Genomic DNA, 8,212 nt, shown 5'->3' on the forward strand with positions numbered 1-8,212 from the left:
CTCACTTTGTTCGCTTCTCCCACACTTGTGTACATAAGTCCACGCTCGTTTTAACTTGACAGGTTCGCCCACGAATGATGGGCATGGGCGTGCCGCAAGCCCATGCTAGTTTGACAGGTTCGCCCACGGCCATGTCTCATGGCCATGGCGACTTTATTGCTTCCCGTGTTGGAAAACTTTTGCCCTATTTTTGTACGGCCTAAGGCACGCCCCTGTGCCTGGCCATGTGCCATTTAGAGAGTCTGTGTACCATGATTCGGTTAGTATGTTAGATGTTCAAAACTCAAATTTAAAGAAATTAATACTATTAGTGCTCGGGTTGCCTCCCGAGAAGTGCTTATTTGTAGTCTAAGCTCGACTTACTTCTCTGGTGCGTGATCATGGTGAATCGAGGAGTTTACACTCCTCATCCCTACTATCAATTTTATCAACATAAGGTTTAAGACAAGTACCATTTACCTTGAACGTGCCAAATTTGGAGTGGTTTACCTCGACCGTACCGTATGGAAAAATACTAATTACCATAAGAGGGGTTTATTCATTTGGTTTAGAAGTGGCGATTCGAGGATCTACTGCATCGAGTAGTACTTTGTCTCCAACTTTAAGCTGATTTTTGGAAGAATTAAGCTCTTCGTAGCATGGTTTTGGTTTATTGTGTTTTCTCGATTTATGTGTCTGCCATTCATCTAGCTCCTCAATTTGTTACCTTCGTTCTTCATGGATAGGTTCTTTGTTGTTGCTTGGCTTATGTATGTTTTTCAAACATGTTTTCTGCAAAGAAGGTTGCACAATATGGTTAGTTTTAGCCAAATAATTTGTACAGTCACCTTCAATTTTTGATGTGTTATTCGAATTACGGGCTTGAAGGGTGATTGCTTCATCTCCCACGAAGTGTGAGTTCACCTGTGCCAACGTCAATAATTGTTCTGACAATCGCTAAAAAGGGCCTTCTTAAAATTAAGGGGACGTTGCTATCCTTCTCTATGTCTAGAACAACGAAATCAACTAGGAATATAAATTTGTCGATTTTAAGGAGTACATCTTCAATAATACCCCTAGGAAATCTTATAGTTTTATCTGCTAATTGAATGCTCATCCTAGTCTGTTTGGGTTTCCCTAGACCTAGTTGCTTAAATAATTTGTAAGGCATAACATTGATACTAGCCCCAAAATCAGCCAACGCATTATTAAAATCTAAACTACCAATTAAACAAGGAATTGTAAAACTCTCTGGATCTTTTAGTTTGTTAGGCAACTTATTCTGTAGAATGGCTGAGTAGACCACGTTTAGCTCCATATGCGATGCTTCATCTAACTTCCGTTTATTTGCTAGAAGCTCCTTTAAAAACTTGACTGGGTTTGGCATCTACGAAAGGGCTTCAATAAATGGTAAGTTAGTATGTAGTTTCTTTAGAAGTTTAAGGAATTTACCAAATTGTTCGTTTAAGTGGTCTTTCCTTGTCGCATTGGGGTACGGCACGCAAGGTTTATATTCTGTAATCACTGGCTTTGGCTCATTGTGGCCTACTTCATCCTTACTTATACGTACCATCGTTTCTAGCCTTGGTTCTGCAACTAGCCCTTCCTCATCTTGAATGGCAATTGTGTTGAGTTGCCCCCTTGGGTTAGATGCAGTGTTGCTTGGCAGGCTACCTTGTGGTTATTTAGAAATCAACTTGGGAGCTGCCCAATCTGTGTTTCGAGCCCCTAGATTGATTCTTGTTGATTTTTGAGTGCGGTCTCGGTATTTTGAAAATGAGTTTCTGACACTGAGATTAATTTTGTTAGCATCTCCTCAAGGTTTGGTTTTTTCTCTTGTTGGTAGGGTGGTTGTTGGAAGCTTGGAGGTGGTAGTCTCTAATTCCCTTGGCCTCTCCATGAAAAATTAGGGTGGTTCCTCCAACCTGCATTGTAAGTATTGCTATAGGGATTTTTTTGAGATCGAGGATTGCTACCAATGTAATTTAACTGTTAGTTCTCCATGTTGTGGCCATAAGGTGGGTATTCTGAACTGCTTGATCTGCCTCCACTTGCTTCGCATTGCATTAATGGGTTAACCTATGAAGAACTAAGGAAACCATTAATTTTCTTATTCAAGAGTTCTACCTGATTAGAGAGCATGGTGACCGTATCGATGTTATAAACGCCAGCTATTTTCGTTGGCTTTGTCCTCATGACTTGTCACTGATAGTTATTCTGTGGCATCTCCACTATAAATTCATAGGCATCTTCAGGTATCTTATTATTGATGGTTCTTCCAGCAGCTGCGTCAACCATTTGTCGAGTCGAAGGATTCAGGCCATTATAAAAGGTTTGAACCTGTAGCCAAAGCGGTAACCCATGGTGAGGGCATCTTCTCAAGAGATCCTTGTATCTCTCCCACACATCGTAGAGTGTTTCTAAATCCGTCTGCACAAAAGAAGAAATATCATTACGTAATTTAGCCATTTTAGTCGGCAGAAAATATTTTAATAAAAACTTTTCGGTCATTTGTTCCCAAGTAGTGATTGCCCCCCGTGGCAACGAGTTCAACCGCTGTTTAGCTTTGTTTCTCAATGAAAAAGAGAATAACCGAAGATGAATGGTGTCATTAGAAATTCCATTAATTTTAAATGTATCAGATAGTTCCAAAAAGTTTGCCAAGTGAGCGTTGGGATCCTCGTCCTGCAAACCATCAAACTGAACAAACTGTTGTATCATTTGAATTGTGTTAGGTTTCAGTTCAAAAGTATTTGCGACTACAGCTGGTCTAACTATGCTCGATTCAGTTCCTGTTAAAGAAGGTTTAGCATAATCATACATAATGCGCAGAGCAAGATTCTGATTAACAGCAATCGCAGAAGGTAGCGGATTTTCTTGGTTTTCAGCCATCTCCTCGGTTGTGGTTGAAGAATCGTCCTCTTGCTCGTCCTTTGTGTATCTTAGGCTTCGCCTTATTTCTCTCCGATTTCTATGAACTGTGCGATCAATCTCACCGTCAAAAAGTAGTGGTCCTGACGGGTTTCTTCTGGTCATAAACTAGAAAAACTTTTCAGAAGGAAATAAGAGAAAAATTATAAAAGAAAATAAAAGTTTAAATTATAATAAAAGTAAAGTGGCTAAAGTAATAAAAATCGAGTTTTCCTAATATCCTAGTTCCCCAGCAACAGTGCCAAAAACTTGATGCGTGATATTCGTAACAAGTTTTAAATATTTATAAATGAAACGTTCTTGAGACTAACTTATTATCACGATTAAGGCAAGTGTACCTATCGAACAGTAGTATAGTTTAGCAAGACCAGATTGTCGAACCCAAAGGAACTACGAGTACTAGTATTTATTTCCTTTTTATTATCTAGCCTAAAAAATAAAAGGGTTTTGTTTATCAAACTAATTAATTAAACTAAGGAGTCACAGAAAAGAAATTTGGGGAAATTACTTTTTGGAAAAATCGATTAATTAAGACAATACCTAAGGAAAAATCCACCTAGACTTCACTTGTTATTTGACTCTGAATCGAACAATTTATTCATTCAACTTCTTCTGTAGAGATCCCTAAGTTATATTATTATCTCTCTTGAGACTAACAACGTCTAACCCTAAATTGAATAATTGAAATCTCCTTCTAATTAACGCCCTAGGGTTGCATTAACTCGATCTATGGATCCCCTTATTAGGTTTCACCCTAATCCAGCATAATCTTGTCACCCTATCTCTAGGCGCGCAACCAACTCCGCTTAATTATGACAAATTTACTCTTAGACAGGGTCTATTCCTCCTCTGAATAAGAGCTTAACTTGAATCAATATCCTAGAATATCGAAACAAGAATTAAGAACACATAAGTAAGAACAAGTCAAATATTTATCATACAATTCAGATAATAATAACAAGATCTGTCTTAGGTTTCATTCCCCTTAGGTATTTAGGGGTTTAGTTCATACTTATGAAAGAAAACATCTTAAAAGCATAAAGATAACAAAACATAAGAAAACCCAAAACTCCTGAAGGAACATGAAAGGAGATCTCTAGTCTTGATGATGAATCCAGCTCTTGAGATGGATCAATCGGCTTTCCTTGAGTAATTCCTTGCTTCCTACTCTGTATCCCCCTTTCCGAAGTGCCTCCTCAAATGGTTAAATAGGCTTTCGAATGCCTAAGAACCCTCAAAATTGGCCTTTTTTCGAATTAGACTAAACTTGGGTTTGGCAGGGACACGCCCGTGTGACATAACCATGTACGATTACTGAAGGCCGTGGTCAAGGCTGTTAAATGGGCACGAGCTTGTGATCCACCCGTGTAAGTCGTGCTTCGATCCTGCCAAATTGACACGATCGTGTGACACGCTCGTGTGAGGAAGTCCAGATCGTGTTGTTTTTCCATGTGGGTCAATTTTCTCCGTGTTCGGCCCGTTTGTCACTCTTTTTACTCTCCTATGCTGTCCTAAGTATAAAACATGAAATTAAAGGATTAGGAGCATCGAATTCACCAAATCTAAGGAGAAACCATCCATAAATACGTTAGGCATGGGGTAAAAATATGTATAAATTATGGTTTATCAAATGGTGTGGGCTTGACATGCATAATCAAGCAAGTTCTAGAATAACAAATCAAAACTGACGCACTCATAATGAAAGTAGGCATGAAAGGAATAAAAGATGCTCTAAAGGCTCAAGATCTCACAAAAATTATGGCTTTTTGATGTTCAAACTTGTGAATTTCAACTCAAGATAATACCTAAACTTAAGGAAACAACCTAGAAGTTTTTATTTCTTCAAAAATTAGCTTATCATGCTTGATTCCCTAATGTCTTAAAGTTTAAACAATTAATGCATAAATACCTATGTTTTAATTCAAGACATATCAATAAAAATCATAAATTAATCAAAATTCATTCTAATAGTGATATGCGTGATTCACGTGAAAAAAAGACAAAATTCAAGGATTTCTAATGATGATATAAAAGACCCCCCACACTTAAGATGTACATTGCCCTCAATGTACAAAGAAAGATATATTGGCAAAGATAGATTTATAATCATAAGATAAAGAGAGAAGTGAAACTTCTTGAACGATAAATGAACTCCTTAAATTGGAATCATAGAGAATAAAAGGCCAAAGCAATGATGAGGGTGGAGGAGGATACTCCGATGGTGGTAGTGGTTGGGTTCCACAAATGTTGTGCCAAAAGAATATTATATCTCTTGTTGGGTATGGTCGTGGTCGAGCAGGGCATGGCAGTCATGGAGAACCTTTCAAGTTCCTAAGTAATAGTGAGCTTTGGAGCTCTTTATAACTGTGATAGAATCAGAAACTCTTTTAGGAAATATATAAAGAAGAATAATTACTCGTAATGAAATAGCTGAAATTAAAAATTGTAAAATAATAATTATAAAACCTAATAAAAATAAGCTTAAAGAAAAATAAAAAGTAGTCTTAAAATAGAATAAAACTAACAACATAAAATAATAAATAAAAGTTTTTAAACATCTTCATCACTAGATGGTTCGCGATGTGGGGGTGGCGACGGGATGTAGAAGTGCTGACAAATCTGTTATATAGTAGCATCAATGTTATCGAAGCACTGAAAACACTGCTGCTCGAATCGAGTAAGGCGCTCAGAGATGTCAGCGTATAAAGTCGTCGCATGAACTGGACAAGAGGGGGTGGTGGCTGAGACGGTGGGTCCTCATGACGTGGAGGGACATCATCAGTAATGTCCTTTGGATCCTTCTCCTCAGTGGACTGGACAAGGCGGTACTGAGGAAGGTAGGTACCACGTCGTTTCTCAATCATCCTCATACTTAGCATGCTCGAGATGCCCTGTGGGGATCTGGCCGATGAGAGTGTGGGAGGATGATTGGGCTGCTGTGTTGAGGAGCCCGAAGTGCCGAGCCAGTCGAGTCACATAGGGCCTGATAGAGATGACCCTTCTCTTGTGCCGCTCTGTCTGGTGGCGAATGGCAAGGGCAATAAAGTAAGCGAGGTTGATGATGTGCCCATTCACAATACTCCATAAGAAATAGGCGTCGTGGGTGGTGACGATGCTGGTGTTCTTTCGTCTCCTTGTCAGAGTGTGAGCCTAGATGGTGTGTAGATACCTCAAGGATGGTGGGAGAGCCGATGCCTTGGAGTGGCTAGGATCGTAGGCGGCTGAGGCAGGGACGAGGTTCCTCCAGCATTTTGAGGGGGAGTAGTGGATGTGGCAGTGGAGGGTGTTGAGTTTATTATTTTCCATGAATTCCTCCGTGTATAGCCTTACTATAATCCTGAACTCGGGTACACTCAACTGGCGTACTAAACCACCAAGGTGGAACTGGACCGTTCCAGGATCGTCAAAGTTGGTCATGACGGTCTGAAGATAGAACGTCGAGTAGAGTTCCAATGTGAACTCTAGATACGTCGGCTCGATGATCTCACAGAAGAGCCGCCACGGGTCAGTTGTCAAGAGGGCTCAGACCACGTCAGCCAAATGAATCTGTTCAAGTGCGGCCCATCAATGCAGCGCCCCACACCTAGGGGTTAGACCCGTAATATCTGATATAATTCCTCTTAGGGTCCCAAGGGAACCTAAAGGAACGTGTACCTAATCTCCATGGTAGGACCCGAGGATGACGTTGCTCCATTCCTCTTCTTTGAGGCAGGAACAATAGTCTTCTTACCATGTGAGGATGATATTGTACCTACGTTGAAAAATCGAAGTTCAACCAATAGATCCCAAAAATAGTACGGAAGCACAAAACTAAATAGGAATATTTCATGAGACTTATGTAATGGATGAAGTAAAAAAAACTACTAAATATATCAAGTTATAGGATTATGGGAATAATGTAACGGGAATATGAATGAATGCATGTGGGTAAGCATAAATTTCATGGAACAAGGAAAAATGAAAAGTATAGCATAATGTAGTAACTAAAATGACAAAATTTTTATAAACAAGCATGGGTATTTTAATATTCTAACTATGAATATTCATTCAAAATAGTTCAATAGAGTAGAGAAATCATGAAATAAGAAACATATTTAAAGAAAATAAAGAGAAAAGATTAAACAAATGCAAAAGGAAGGAGCTTAGGGCAACGGAATAGGTGTTGTAGGCGGCGCACGGGCGTGGGGGGTAGGGCGTGTGAAGTTGCAGCGGCTAGGGTTAGGGATTTTTGGGGAGGGAGATGAGGAATAGTGAAGGGTTTATATAGATTTTGGGGCACACGACCGTGGGACACGCTGTGTGGCCTAATTTTTGCCCGTGTGCTTCACGAATTTTGAATTTGGGCGTGTCTGACATTCGGCCCATGCCCGTGTTCTTTGGGCATGTGGGTGCACACGATCATGTCTTACTTCGTTCACTTCTCCCACGCCTGTGTACATAGGTCCACGTCCGTGTTCGTTTTGACAGTGTTGACCACGGGTGGATGGCACGGGCGTGTCGCACGCCCGTGCTACATTCTAAATTTCAACCACGGTTTCGAGGCATGGGCGTGTCTCACGCCCGTGTTGTTTTGGCAGTTTTGCCCACGACCATATCGCACGGCCATGGAAACTTATCGCATCCCGTGTTGGGAAAAAAATGTAACATCATGATTTTCGGATTTATTCGCGGTTTTCAATATTTTATAAAGACTTTAAATTATTGTATTTGGATGTGAAATTAATATTTTGAGTAAGTAAATGGGCTTATGGAAGGCCCATGAGTTGGCCAAAACCCAGTTGAATTTTTGGAATTTTAAACTTAGGAGTTAGGGGTTCTGGCTAAGTGGCCCTTAAGTAGAGTGGTGGGTAAGTTGCATCACAAAAAGAGCCTTGGTAAAGTGGCAAGGGTGACGCCACTAGGCTCCTAGAAAAGTGGCGTGTGGAGCTTTGGGAAGGCAAGGGATCGATTTCATGTGTTGGCAAATAGATGCATTTATTTTTTTAAATGCAGGAGGGGTAAGTGTTGGAGTTCAGGTGGATTCTGCTAGAGGAGAGTTGGATCAGTTTAAATGCTTGGATTAAGGAGGGATAAGGGGAGAGATTTAAGGGATTTGGATGAGGCTAGGAGTTGGCTGAATTATGGGAATTGAAGAGGGAAAAATCGGCAGGGGGTTATGAGGTTAGTATTTCGGCACTTAGGGTATTGAGTGGTGCCGTTTTCTTCTGCTTTTGCACCCAAGGGTTTTCCTTTTTCCCTCTATTCCCTCCCTAGCCAAAACTATCACCTATCTTGTTCTTCTTTCTTCATCTTTCTTCTCCAA

General features: G+C 40.2%; 1 non-coding gene across 1 annotated transcript; it reads left to right on the top strand.

The window, feature by feature from the left end:
* Positions 1-2,335: 2,335 nt before the first annotated feature.
* Positions 2,336-2,442, top strand: LOC128287547 (small nucleolar RNA R71). The gene has a single exon (XR_008278247.1). It is a non-coding gene; the product is annotated as a small nucleolar RNA R71 (small nucleolar RNA).
* The last annotated feature ends 5,770 nt before the right edge of the window (positions 2,443-8,212 follow it).

Source organism: Gossypium arboreum, chromosome 13 (assembly GCF_025698485.1).
Source record: "Gossypium arboreum isolate Shixiya-1 chromosome 13, ASM2569848v2, whole genome shotgun sequence".
Lineage (NCBI taxonomy): Eukaryota > Viridiplantae > Streptophyta > Magnoliopsida > Malvales > Malvaceae > Gossypium > Gossypium arboreum.